Here is a 15,787-nt window from a genome sequence, read left to right on the forward strand (position 1 = left end):
GGGGAGCTCCTAACGGGCGCCTTCAGCGCCGGTTCCCGTTCTGGCGCCCACACGCACGCGAACTGGGCCGGCCCAGCTTGCCTCGTTCGCTTGTTCCACTTCTGCTCGTTCGCTGTCTCAAAAAAAAAAAAAAACTTCTGCTCGTTCGCACCCCTCGCTCCCTCGTTCATTCTCCCTCGATCGCCTAGTTCGCTCCCCTGGATCGGTCAAGTATTGACTTTTGATGAAAACAAAAAACAAAAAAATCGAAAAATTTGAAAAATTTCGTGAATTCAAGAATTTTCATAAAACTTGAAAGAAAGTCCAGGAACTTATAAAAAAGTTCACGAATTTGAAAAAAAAAGTTCATCAATAAAGAAAAATCAATTTTGAAAAAATTAAAATCTTAAATATGAGAACAAATGTTTTAAAAATCGTACGCAAATTTTGAATATTCCTTTTATTTTAAACGTGAACTATGTTTTTCAAAAACTGAAAAAAATTCGAAATTTGAATACTTTTTTTGTACTGTGAACAATTTTTAGAAACCGAATTTAGAATACACATTGAACATTTCTCTTAGTACAGGGTGAACATTATTCAAAGAAACACTGAACATTTTTTTAAAATACGCTGAACTTTTTTTGAATACATGCTGAACAAAATTTCTCTACACGATGAACATTTTTTATACACACTGAACATTTTTTTAATGTATGGTGAACAATATTCAAATACACATATAACTTTTTTTTAAATACGATGAACTCCTTTTGAATGCATGCTGAACAAAATTTCTATACATGATGAACATTTTTTTATACACACTGAACATTTTTTCAAATGTATGGTGAACATTTTTCTTCAATACGGTGAACAAAAATTTGGAATTCATAACTATTTTTGAAACGTGAACAAAATTTGGAATTTCGAAAAACATTTTCTGAAAAGTCAAACAAATTTCCAAAAAACTGAATATATTTTGGATATTGAAAATAGTTCATCCAATTCAAAAAAATGAACTTTTTTCAAATTCAATTTTGAAAAAGAGTTCATCGATTTTGAAAAAACTTTCATCAAATTCAAAAAAGTTCATCAATTTTGTGATTGGGGGAATTAATGGCGTGAATTCCCCAATCGGCTCTCCTTCCTTTTCAATGTTGTGCCCATTCCCTAGACTTTGGAGAGAGACCGAGAGGGTAGATGTTCTCTTTCCAGTAATTCTGTTCCTTCAGAGATTCATTGATAAACAGCTCCGCGCAGAATTCCATATCGCACATCCACCAAATCTACATGGGTCTTCTTCTGCTCTTCATTGGATCCAAACATGGGAGAATGCTCAGGCAGGAGACTGGAGAAGGGAGAAATTTTGTTCACCTCATGGCGTTGTATTTTTGTTCGTGCTGATTACTGCGGCATACTGATCAAGCCATCTACATCCATCATTTCATTTTCAGGTGCTGCTGATCCTTGTATTAACCATTTTTATACAGCTTATTTAGTGACATGTCTTCAAGAAATTATTTGTCTGCTAGTGGAATCCCAAAAGGGATCAATTGCTAAGTTCTTCAAAACTAGTAATTCTTTGAGGGAATCTGCATGTTTTGATCGTCATAGTACAAACATGAAATAGTCAGTTTGCTTTGCCATGCCTTATGCAGGATAGTTTGGAAGAGGTGAGTTATTATTTCGGTGAAGAATTTGTATGTGAGACTACCCACAATGGGTAGTAACATAGAGTAGTAACATGCCCATATTACTATTCTATATTACTACCTCTATAGTGGGGAGTAACATATATGTGGTAACATGCAACACTTCATTTATTAGGCTATAGACTCATCTTGCCTAGGGATGGCACCCGCAGGGTTTGGGTATGGTGGAGCCACCCCATACCCTTACCCATCCCCTCTGAGCTTACCCATCACCCTTACCCATACCCATCAATGGGTATAATTTTTCCCCATACCCGTTACCCGACAGGGTACATGGGTACCCATGGGTAAAATTACCCATGTTTGCAAAGCATCAGTTTGAACTACTCATAGTCATAAAAACAACATATAACTATATTCTATAAACAACAATAGATTGTAACAACAACAACACATCATAAACAACATCATATTTAATAAACAACATCACTTTCTCGTAAACAACAACACATCAAAATATCATCACACAGGAATATATTTTGAGTTCACAAATTCATGATAAAGTGTAGAGATAATTTTGAGTTCATACAGATTTTATATGGGTACATGGGTATGTGGGTATGGGTTACATGATCCCATACCCGTACCCACTCTACCTGATGGGTTTAACATTTCCCTATTCATATACCCATGGTTAATTTTTTGTCACATACCCTTACCCTAATAGGGTTTTTACCCGCAGGGTACGTGGGTAATGGGTACCCATTGCCATCCCTAATCTTGCCTTGATATGTGTAATGTTACTCATACTAGTAGTAACTAGCTATGTTACCACATGCCTCTCTTTCTTTATTTATTGCTTGCCACATCATCTTTTTATCTAGATATGTGTGATGTTACTACCTATATTACTCCCATTGTGTGTAGTCTGAAGAAGAAGAACATGCAGATTGGGAGGATCCAGAAACAAATGCAAGTTGTTGCATTAATTTTAATCTCATGGTAACACAAATATTTTAAGAAGCAACCAGTTTCGACAAGGCCATTTGTTGTGCAGAAAAAAATGTCTCCATTGACAATTAGGAAATCAATCTTTTGCGGAGCTGTATTGTTTCATTACTATCATGATACAGTTCTCTTCATTGATAAATAGTTGTACTGTCAGTCTGAAGAGTCCAAAGATAATCAATTTATGCTATGCATTGGATATTTTAATTTGAGCTTCTGTGTTTCAAGAAGGGCCCCTTGTTCTTCTATTGCCCCTAGGCCCCGTATATCTATGGGCCGGCCCTGCGTGCTGTGACTGTGGAGCCAGACTCCGCCGCACAAGCGTCTCGATCGGTCGGTGAGTGGAAATTTTTACAAAGAAAATTAACTGGTTAAACCCACGATTCCATTCCATCCAATCTTTTGAAACTCTCGTGCTCTAGTGTTTTTAGGCTGTTCATCGTCTTGGCTCCAGCGACGGCGAAGATGGCGTTGAATAAGGATTCTTCGGATCCTCCCTTGATGAGGTCATCGGTCCTATGGTTGGGAATGGATTTGGAAACCAGCCTGTTGAAGCAAGGATGACGTGGCGGCGGCGCCATCCTCGTGGTGGACTTGTGTCATCGGGCTCCGTCGTTGCGACGGCGTTTCCAGCTTCGATGCAGGACTTTGGAGGTAGTCTAGGAGCGGATGAGATTGTGGTATGCATCGACGACATAGGGAATATGGTAGATCATGTGTTGGGTTCGTGGTTCGTGGATGGCAGGTATGATTTTCTCCTTCGACATTTTAGTCATGTGGGGGTGCCGGATCTGAAGTTCGATGGCGTGTCCGGGATGCTGCCACGGCCTAATTCGCTCAACTGTAATGGTTTCACCTTTGGTGAGCCACTTTGGAGGTCCGCAAAGCTGCATATCAGCGATGGAGTCACATCGAGCTTGGGTGAGGAAGTGATCTGTCATATTTTTCTTTGATTGCTGCTATGGCGGCGCCAATGGCAGGTGGTGGGCGTTGGTTTCAAGTTCACAGGACTCTTCGTCTTGATTGTATTTTTCTTTCTTGGCTGGTGTTCCTTTCTGCAAAGGCTAATGTTTTGCCGTCTTTTTAGTTCTTGTCAGGTTCGGTGTGTAGGTGAATTGTACTATGATCCTTATGACATAAATGAGACACAAATTATCATTAAAAAATATGATTTATTTTAACATAGTACAGACGCAGGCGCTCATATATACGTGCATACACGCATAACCGTATAGACGCAGACGCAGGCGCTCATATATACGTGCATACACGCATACACGCATATGTGCATACACGCATACGTGCATACATGCATCCATACAAACACAAGCACGCTCTACCCCTATGAGCACCTCCAAGAGCTATGGGTATTCTCTTCATAACCGTACAAAATGAACCCCCCCCCCACCCCCCCAAATTGAAACAAAAATTCCACACGTGTACATATATCATCTCATCGCCAAATTTTAATTATTAATTACTTTTTTTATCTGAGTTTGCTAGAAATGTGGAAATGTTGTTTCTATATGAGGATCAAAAATTTCACTTTTCTAAAAAGAATTTGACTTTGTTTTAATGTTTGACAAAGAAATTCTCAATTGGCTAGTTACCAGATTTAGCTACGTCAACCTATAAAGGAAAGCAGCAAACCTAAAGGCAAAGTTGTTATATCTCATTTCTTTGACTTGAAGGAATATGTGGTTGATTTCAAGGCAGGCTCTATTCTCAATACTCCCCCTGTTCTAAAATAAATGACTCGACTTTGTATTAACTTTGTACTAAAATTAGTAAAAAGTTGAGTCACTTATTAAAGGACAAAGTGAGAACAAGTTTCCAGGTGAAATGTGTTGATGTGATCAATCGATATACAATATAGTCGACTGGTTTGACAAGTTCACATGCGAGAGCTACCAGTCCTTCGCGATTCAGTTTGGTTCTTCCTCTCTCTTGTGTATCCATATTTAGCCGGCTATTCTCGGGTCGGTATAAAAGCGACCTATTGTCTTGTTCCTAGCATGACACTTCTTTATTCCGGGCTCGTGTTACATGTATTCTCTCATTTCTCTCTTTTATGTTCAGCAAAAAAAAACTATCCCATGCATCCGTTGCATGGCAATGCCTACTTCTCATATTGATATCGATTGATGGACATCTCCATAGCCTATTGATTTGTCTAGTTGATGTGAGACTTTTTTTGTCTTCCCCACATAAACCTTTACCATCGCATTCTATTTCATCCATAATGCTAGTCCATGGCTCACGCTCGTGTATTGCATGAGGGTTAAAAAAGCTGAAGCGCGTTAAAAAGTATGAACCAATTGCTTAGCTAACACCGGGGTAGTGCACGATTTATACTTTGTGTTAAGAAGATGGAGCATGACAAGGTTATATGATTTTGTAGGGATAGCGTTCTTTAGCATTGATATTTTGAAAAACATGATTGTTTGTTGGTATGCTTGAGTATTATTGTTTTTATGTCAATTATAGACTATTGCTTTGAATCATACGGATCAGAATATTCATGCCACATAAAGAAAGATTACATAATAAACATGTTAGGTAGCATTCCACATTAAAAATTCTGTTATTATCTTTTACCTACTTGAGGACGAGAAGGAATTAAGTTTGGGGATGCTTGATACGTCTCCAACGTATTATAATTTTTGATCGTTTCGTGCTATTATATTATCAATCTTGGATGTTTTATATGCATTTATATGCTATTTTATATCATTTTTGGGAATAACCTATTAACCTAGTGCCCAATGGTAGTTGTTGTTTTCTGCTTGTTTTTGGCTTTTCAGAAAATCTATACCAAACGAAGTCCAAATGTCACAAAAAATTTTGAAGTTTTTTTTGGACCAAAAGAGACCCTAGAAGCTTCGGGAGGAGACCAGAAGAGTCACGGGGTGGCGACAAACTCGGGAGGCGCGCCCCCAGGCTTGTGGGCCCCTCGTGGCACTAGAAACCCTAATTCCACTTCTATAAATTATCAAATATTCCCTGTATACCAGAGAGCCACCCGAAACACTTGTTCCGCCGCCGCAAGTTTTTGTTCCGACAAGATCCCATCTGGAGGCCTTTTCCGGTACCTTGCCAAAGGGAGATTCGACCACAGAGGGCTTCTACATCAACCTTGCTGCCCTTTTGATGATGTGTGAGTAGTTTACCATAGACCTATGGGTCCATAGCTAGTAGCTATATGGCTTCTTCTCTCTCTTTGATCTTCAATACAATGTTCTCCTCGATGTTCTTGGAGATCCATTTGATACAATCTTCTTTTGCGGTGTGTTTGTTGGGATTCGATGAATTGTGGGTTTTTGATAAGATTATCTATGAATATTGTTTGAGTCTTATCTGAACTCTTTTATGCATGATTACTATAGCTTCGTATTTCTCTCCGATCTATTGATTTGTTTTGGACAACTAGATTGATTTTTCTTGTAATGGGAGAGGTGCTTTGTAATGGGTTCAATCTTGTGGTGCTCAATCCCAGTGACACGAAGGGACATGACACGTATTTGTATTATTGCCATTAAGAATAAAAATATGGGGTCTATTCATATTGTTTGGATCTATCTCTCTATATCTTGTCATCTTTCTTAAAGCGTTACTCTGTTTTCATTAACTTAATACCCTAGATGCATGCTGGATAGCGGTCGATGGGTAGAGTAATAGTAGTAGATGCAGGATCGCTTCGGTCTACTTGTCTTGGACGTGATGCCTATATACATAATCATTGCCTTAGATATCTTCATAACTATGCATTTTTCTATCAATTGCCCAACAGTAATTTGTTTACCCACCGTATGCTTTGTATCGAGAGAGAAGCCTCTAGTGAAAACTATGACCCTCGGGTCTATTTTTTTTACCATCTATAAAAACCAAAATACCTTGCTGCAATTTATTTTCCTTTATTTTATTTTTAGTTTTATTTATCAATCTACCATTATAATATTTAATCCTTGCGAGTGGTCGTTGAAGGGATTGACAACCCATTTATCACATTGGGCGCAAGTATTTAATTTGTTCTTTTGTGTGTAGGTGTTGTTAACGAGATCTTGTGTGGCTCTCCTGCTGGACTGATACCTTGTGACGGTGTCCTGCACTAGGGGGTACTCACCACGTCGTCTCCCGATCAGTTGGATTGGGCCGAGGACCCCCATGGCCGTATACTCATGGGCCAGTCCGGACAGCTGCCGCATACAAGGAAGATTCCACAAGACTTGGCGATCAAGACAAGGACCCCTCCCCCACCGGCGTATTCGGCTAGGACTCTTGTTATCCTAGGCCTCTGGTGCATTATATAAACTGAGGCCAGGCTAGTCAATAGATCACACAACAACAATCATACCATAGGCTAGCTTCTAGGGTTTAGCCTCCTTGATCTCGTGGTAGATCCACTCTTGTACTACTCATATCATCAATATCAATCAAGCAGGAGTAGGGTTTTACCTCCATCGAGAGGGCCCGAACCTGGGTAAACATTGTGTCCCTTGCCTCCTGTTATCATTGATCCTAAGACGCACTGCTTGGGACCCCCTACCCGAGATCCGCCGGTTTTGACACCGACATTGGTGCTTTCATTGAGAGTTCCGCTGTGTGATCGGCGAAAGGATCAATGGCTCGACTGCAGGTCAACTGCGACGTCGGCTTCTTCGTCACCAGCTCGACTGGTCAGCTTGGCTTGACCGAGGACTGCGCCCTACCTCCGATCGTCATGTTCGGATGAGGGCCTTCATCAACACCAACTCCAATCTCTATCAAGATCATGGAGGAGTCATCCATGGAGCTCGGGGGCTCAATGTCAACATTGCCCTCAGGCGACCGTGCTGTTTTTCTGGACAGCAAACTTGTATCCGCCGCCACCACCTCCTCGAGTGTCGCCTAAACGATTACTTCAGTGGAATTATGCGGAATTAAGTCTACAACAACCCTGAAAAATTTCATCGAGTTCCGATGGAAGAATCTCTCGCAATCCATGATAATACCGGAGCCCTGTCAAATCTGGACGGGAATTTGGATGTGTTTAGGGCGTGGTGTCCGGCTTCTAGCTCGGATGTCCTTTGGAAGATCCAACCGTTGATCGGCTGCGGAATTCCTGTATCTACCACCTCTCAAAATTTCAGCTCGATCCGACCATCCAAACTCCGGGAAACTTCCGATTAGTGCATCACTTTTCGGATCTATTTTCTGCACGAAAACAAATCCGACCCGAGTTCATCTTTTCTATGAACGGGATTTCGGACATCCCTTTTGAAGGAAGTTTTTGTATGGGGTATTGTGTTTTGTTTCCGAACACATCCCACTAACTTTAAGATCTTTTGAACATGATCTTCAACATCATGCTGGTGTCAAACCAGTCCGGCAATATTACTCCACGGCCGCCGACCTGCGCTAAGACACGGCGTCACTTTGTTGAGCCGAGCTCAACTTCTTCGGATCATCATCTCGGCAAGCCGAACAAGTGTCCGGCATCGCGAAGGATAAATCATCGCCAACATCGCCGCCCCACGGATTACACGGAGCGGGCATACCGGCATCGCCGCACGGTTGCTTCATCAAGCCGGCATCGACCACGTCACGACCTGCATCGACAGGGCCGCACTATCGCTTCTTCAAGCTGGTGCCCATCACGCCGACCTACTTCGACATCTCGGCTGGACCGGGGGCTTCGCCATCTCTTCATCAACCTACTCCGGACACTTCGGCGTCACTAGCCGACCAGCTCCGTCACGTTAGCTGGATCGAGGGCTTTGCCTCGGCGAGCCAACCTTTGCCAGCATCGCCATGCCGTTGCTTTATCGCCCATCAGGCGATAGGTGTGCGGATCGAGTCCCAATTTTGGGAATCACCTTTCTTCGGGTTGCTACAACAAATAAGCCAGGTGCTATTAATCCTAGTATTTTTTGCTTGTTAGGGTTCATTTTTCCCAATGAATTATTACTCTGGTTTGTCCGTCATATGTATGCAGGTCTATCAAATGGTGGCCGCATTAACGACGGTCGCATGATGGTTCAGTCAGTTTCCGTATACAGTCCGGCGAATACCGCATCCGAAACTCGAACCGACCTGTGAATTCAGACCTCCCCATGCCTTTACCGCATCACGCCGCCGCCCTGCATCGACATTGACTTCGGCGCCAGGCCATATTTCTTTTATTACTCACTTTGCATAAATTATTTGTTATGCAACGAATTTATTATTATTATTATTACTATTATCTTCGGTTTGCACTATTTTTGGTGCACAGAAAAATGATCCAGCCGGACTATATCCTTTGGCGTCACCTCGGCTGGACGGGGGGCTTCGTCAACACTTCATTACCCCATGCCGGGGACTTTGGCATCACCCTGCCTTCCTGCATTGACCATGCTATGTCACCACTTCGGAGTGCCGAGCTCTTTGCTCCGCCACCTCGGGATCGGCTCTGGGATGGAACCTTGTCCCGCATCAAGCTCGGACCGCATCATCAATACCGAACACATTAACCAGCTAAGTTGTCTTCATGCTCAAAGTTTTAAATTTTTAACTTGTGTTCGGCTCGGCCAAGCATTATACTTTTTTGGGAAAAAGTTGCTTGTAAAAATTTCCTTGTCCAAACTTTGTTTGTGACGCGCAAATTCAAATACCCATTTTACTTGGGGGCTTCCTTCATGAAGCTTTTTCCTCTTGCATATGATTATACTTGTACGTCTTCGTTCCTTGTTCGTGTATTACGCCACAATAGGCACCATATTGACTTAAGCGATTTGCAAGCTGGGTTGCCTGGCTCCTGTGCTTACCCCTACGTTCCCGATTGTTCGGCTAGGGAGTAAAGGGAGCACCTCTGCGGTTGTCACGATCGGGTCAACCGAGCCGGACCTCAGACTGGGTGAAGCCGAAAGCTAGCGCTCTTATTGTTTTCAATCATGGTCGGCACACAACGGAACTCATGAGTACAAAAAATCTATTGCACAAGTCTCATAATAACAATGAGCACCGAAGAAAGGTATCGGTGGGGGTACTATTTTCTTCGAAGATGCTTCTTACTCTTCGCAGTAATATAGCATAAGTTCCCTGAGCGCGCTTTGTCTGTTACAGCCTTATGGCCTGATTGCCTGGTTATTGGAAACATCGTCGATATTCTCGACAGATGGAGTACATAACACTTTTCGGTCCTTGACCGAAGAGGGAGAAGCCGACGGTCGGTTAAGACGCGTTTAAAGTTCGGTTGAACATAGATATGATATAAGTACTTCGGTACATGCAATCATTCTTTTACCCAAGTCACTTGGGGGCTCTTAAATTTACATGAGTCATTTTATGATAAGTGTTTTTCTTCTTAGTCGTTGCAAAGTTTTTATTATTATTTATCACTCCTTTTTTTTTCTCGACACAAGTGTGCGGTCACTAGCCGGGGAGCCTAATTTCTCTCTCAAAGCCGCTAGAGTTTAGTTTGCTAAACTGGCCTAGTAAGAAGTACTCCGCCTTCGGGATAGGAGGTTGAAGCTGTAGGCTGACCCGCTTGAGGTTTTGAGATAGGATGTGTCATGTTAAAGCACGGCAGAAGCACCTTTTTTTTTCTAAAGTCCAATTTTCGGATTGGCACCGAACACTTGATCTAGTTCGGACATTAACCTTTTGAATAAGTTTTTTGGCTTTTCGAGCCGATGGCACTTCTAAACTATTTGTGTGTTTTCAGCACAAGTCTCGCAGTGCAACGCCGGACACCTTTAGAGATTCGGCAAAAACATTCTCGGATATTGCTATATATGCATCGGCTTCGAATTGTGTCTTCGGTCAATAGTTGGGTTGCCCGGCTCCTGCGCTTGCCTCCTATGTTCCGCTTTGTTCGGCTAGGTGTGCAAAGGGAGAACCACTGCGATTGTGCTTCCAGCTCACATGGTTAAGCACCTCAGTGGAGAAAGCCGAAAACTGACTGTCACAATAAGCATAAACTGGTCGGCGATCCGATGATGGCGTCAAACGACGGGCCATTCATAACAATGGCCGAAGTGTTTACGGCTTGACCTCGACTGTCGCCGAACACTACCGGTGGCTATTAACTGGCCTCCCAAACTAAATCCTCGATATTTTGCTCTTACATTGGAGCTGAGGTTTCATGATCATGCTTAGCATGACAACCCAAAGAAAGGAACCGATAGCGGGACTATTTTCTTTGGAAGACATTTCTTCTGTTAAACAGTAATATAACATGTCTCTCCGCGTACCTTTGTTTATAGAACCGTATGGCCAGATTGCCTTGTTTGTTGTAAATCTTTGCCCCCATAAAGGCTTTATAAAGTAGGACAAACACTCCTCGGCTATTGGCCGAGGAGGTGGAAGCCGATGGTCGGTCAACAAAGTTTTGCACAATGCGGATCCGAGCATTAATGACGTAAAGTACTTGGATACATAGAGTCATTACACATAATTTGTGATTTTACTATGGATATCGATCCTTAATTCGGCCTCCCGTGCCCGCATTAAGGCTCGGGGGCTACTGGGCTTCGGGCTTATTATTTATAAATATTAAAGGGGCACATCGATCCCCTGATCTGGTGTTGCCACCCGACCAGTGTCTCGGGGGCTACTGCATTGCCTGTTCTATGCAGAAAATTCTAAGTGCAATACAGTTTCCGAGGAGATTTTGATCCTCAGGTTGGTCGGCCGCACCCAACCTGAGTCTCGAGGACTGAGCACGCCGCTTTTTGTGTCCCGAAGTATTCTGCCGAGCTAGGACTTGATCCTCAAACCAATTTTGCAAATCAACCTGAGTCTCAGCGGCTACGGGGATCAGCGGTCTTATGTCATCCTTCATGTGCATCTCGGGTTTTAGACCGATACCCACCTTGAGGGCTACTGACTATGTATCTCGGCAGAGAATAAATTGCACCAATCAAAAATATTGACAAAAATCGGCCCACATTCGAGGTGGTGCACCACCTCGGAAGCAGTCCGGCATAAAGCTCGGGCGCTAGTGGCTGGCTCCATAGAGGGCATTTCTCGCATTAAGCTCGGCTAAACTCCTTCAAACTTCTTTGAACCAAGGTGATTTACGACATCTTGGATATAGTCCGGCGTTGGAGCTCGGATACATAATCCGGCGTTGGAGCTCGGATACAGTCCGGCGTTGGAGCTCGGATACATAGTCCGGCGTTGGAGCTCGGATACATTTCGGCGTCAGAGCTGGGAAGGAGTCCGGCGCTGGTGCTCGGCTGCAAAAGATACCTCGAATGCGGACCGGCGTTGGAGCTCGGACGCAAGAGGACGCTGCCGCCCGGGAACAACTTCAAACCCGAGGTGCGGCATAAAAATAACAAGGCATTGATAAAGGCCGGAAACTTAAAGGGGCTCCTCGGATACCCGACGTATAAACTCGTTGAATGCACTTCGGCGATCCTCAAGATCGAAGATGAGAAGATTTGTTGAACCAGTTTTCAAGACCGGCAGCCGAAGAGGAAGAACAGTTCGAAAGAATTGAGGAGCGTCCCTAACTTGAAGACCGGTTCAGGGGGCTACTGACGGTGTCCTGGACTAGGGGGTACTCACCACGTCGTCTCCCGATCAGTTGGATTGGGCCGAGGACCCCCATGGCCGTATACTCATGGGCCAGTCCGGACAGCTGCCTCATACAAGGAAGATTCCACAAGACTTGGCGATCAAGACAAGGACCCCTCCCCCACCGGCGTATTCGGCTAGGACTCTTGTTATCCTAGGCCTCTGGTGCATTATATAAACCGAGGCCAGGCTAGTCGATAGATCACACAACAACAATCATACCATAGGCTAGCTTCTAGGGTTTAGCCTCCTTGATCTCGTGGTAGATCCACTCTTGTACTACCCATATCATCAATATCAATCAAGCAGGAGTAGGGTTTTACCTCCATCAAGAGGGCCCGAACCTGGGTAAACATTGTGTCCCTTGCCTCCTGTTATCATTGATCCTAAGACGCACTGCTTGGGACCCCCTACCCGAGATCCGCCGGTTTTGACACCGACACCTTGGTTCTCAACTGAGGGAAATACTTATCTCTACTTTGCTGCATCACCCATTCCTCTTCAAGGGAAAAACCAATGCAAGCTCACCAAGTAGCACATCCCTCACTATATCCTCCGGTGGAGAATATTCAAGCATCATTTCAATAGGTTCCATGAAAGCTCTAATAGAACGTAGATGAAATAAATGATCATCGAGTTGGGCATTAATGGTGTCAAGGAATTTACTATGATCGATAGGAGTTGTTGGAAGGCGGCCTTTCCCTCCTTCATCTCCATGTTCCTTCTCTGGCTTCTCTCCTAGACATACCTCTTGGAAAGTAGTTCCCTTGTTTTCCCCCCATCGCTCAATTATCACCTCGGATTCTTTCATGAGGTTATGTTCCTGCAACATAGAGGCGTGGGAAGCGTCATTTCGCTTCTCATAATCTTTAATAAAAGGGGTATTACGGAGGTTGTTAGTAGTACACCATTTATGAATACTCTAAAAAAACATATATTTCAAGGCCTCCTCATGTTGTAGAGAGCGCTCCTTCACAATGTTCATCAGCTCTAATGTTCTGTAAGCGAGCATTAGTTCCTCAACATATTCAAGACATTCAGATGGAAGGGGTTTACAGTTGTAAGATGCTATAAAAGGGATAGGGTGAAATTTGCAACTATAGGTCATATGGCAAATGGACTTACAATTTTTACAATATAATATAAGTATAGATTTAGCTATAATATCCAACGCCTCCAATATTTCACCCACTTCAATAGCTTTAGCTGAATGTCGGTGTTGAGTATAAATTGTTCCTCTCTCTCCGATTTGTCTCATTGCAACCATCCTAGTTCCCATAGAAGACATCTCAAAGCAAAATAAGATTTTTTGATATTTTTTGTTAAGTAGCAACAAACATAAATAAACTATATGCAAGCGGGTAAGTAATAATCAGGCGCTATTCTCCCCGACAACGGCGCAAAAACTGCTTGATGACCTACAAGTGCACATGTTGTTGTAGCACTTTCTTGATAAGTGAAGTGTCGAACGCACAGGGAGCTGACAGAAGGCATCACAAACACTACAAAAAAACACTTCCGTGATGATACGTCTTTGTCATAGTAGGTCATGTTTTCTGTCATGCATGTACATCCATGCCGATTTTATGACAGAATCAAGATAGTCATACATGAGCTGTCGTAGAAGTGTTCCATGACAATACTCAAATTATCATCACGGAAGTGTCAACTTCCATGACGATAATCGGCGTGTCATGGAAGTGGTTTTGTCAAGGGTAACCGACACGCGGCATCCACCATAACGGGTCGTCGTTAAGCTATCGGGTCCGGTTTTGGATCCGATAACCTGATAACAGCCTAGGCCAATGGCGATTTTCCACGTGTAAAATTCTCATTGGCCGAAGGAACCACGTGCCAGCTCCTCGCTGCCATAGATGTCAGCTGTCTAATGCACTGGAGGCGCCTATGATACGTCGACATGTGGCAAGGCCCAACAATGGCCCATTTAGGTTAGAAGGTCGGGCCTGTGAAAATAAGCGGGCCGGCCCATTACCGACCTGCTTGCGTCTGACCCATTTATAACCATGACCCATACAAGTTACACAAAATCAGCCCGTCAAAGGCCCATTATAGATTTGACACCATCCCGGGCCATCGTCAGTTCCAGCCCATCAACAGCCCGCTATGTCTTTGGGCTCAATTGCGGCCCGAGTTTCTTTCGTCCTGTTAGCAACCCATTAAAGAGATGACCCAATATCCCCACAGGTACGTCTTTCGGCCTTTTGTCGGCCCATTCGGTACTTGGGCTAATTTCTAGCCCGTTTTTGTCTTTCGGCCTGTTAACGGCCCGCACAACTGTTCGGCCTTTGACAGTCCCACCTGACTTCCGGTCCATTAGCGGCCCACATTCTCCATGACACAATTCCAGCCCGACCCGACTTTCAGCCTTTTAAAAGTCTATGTTGTACATTGGGCCACTTTTGGCGAAAAACTCTTTAGGCCTCTTTATGGCCCGACATGGAAATGGGCCGAGACAAAACTGATGCTTATTTTGGCCTGCTGGAGGCCCGCGGGCTGTCTCCATTACTGCGGCCCTATCAAGCTTTCGGCCTGTTAACGGCCTGGTAAGAGCCCTTTTTACGATGGGCCCAGATTCGAAGACGAAATCCACTATTTCTAACGGGCCAAGTTGATTGGGCCATCTGGGCCCGCATAGATTAGGATGCATTGACTAATTAGTTGACAAGACCATTTAAGGCCTGCTTTTGACTACCCATGTTTGTTCTTTTGGATGGCGTCCAGGTAATGCTTGGGCGTGTTGGCCCTCGTTTCAACGATAGCATATACAAAGAATTGTCCTACTCTACACTATACCCTCTAAAAAACCTACACTATACAATAAAGAGATTAAAGCATAGAAATGAAGAATAATCCTACACCACACAATAAACAAATTATAGCATATTACATCCACTGGGCATCATAGTTCGCCACCAGTGATAATAAAGCATACACAAACAGCAAATTACGTACACTGGACAAATAAAGCTCATACATCATGGACACACATCAACAGAACTCACCATTTAAACTACAATCTCTTCAAAAAATAGGATTGGCCGGATTGAGATAGCACAAATTTAGTCTACAAAATCTCCAACTCATTTGTGGTTACTCCAATGTCTTGTTTCATTTTTTTTACTCGTGCATCTCATATCTGCACCTCCAGTCTCAACATGTTGATTACATGTTGAGACTCATATGCACATTGTCTTGCCACATCTAGTTGATGCTTTAGAACATTATCACATTCCAATTCCAATCCACAATCATTTGGTAATGGCTATGCCGCACTGCTCTGAGATTGTTGTGTTTATGTCACTTCATCCTGAAATGTTTCTGTAAGTACACATGACTAGGGCAAAAATATAGTTACAATAGCGAAGCAAGCAAGACAAACTATCTTGTACATGGCAAAACAAGACTAACAATAATGTACACGTCATGAAGCAGCAGGTGATATTTTAAAAATTATAAAAATGATAGTCTGTGCAGCCTGCGTACAGAGATCTCCTCGTAGCTCACCAATGGAGCATGATGTTGGGCCCAAATCCAAAACACAAACATGTCACAAAATTATATATATCTTTTGTATAAGTAAG

The sequence above is a fragment of the Triticum aestivum genome, chromosome 3B (assembly GCF_018294505.1).
Source record: "Triticum aestivum cultivar Chinese Spring chromosome 3B, IWGSC CS RefSeq v2.1, whole genome shotgun sequence".
NCBI classification, from domain to species: Eukaryota; Viridiplantae; Streptophyta; class Magnoliopsida; order Poales; family Poaceae; genus Triticum; species Triticum aestivum.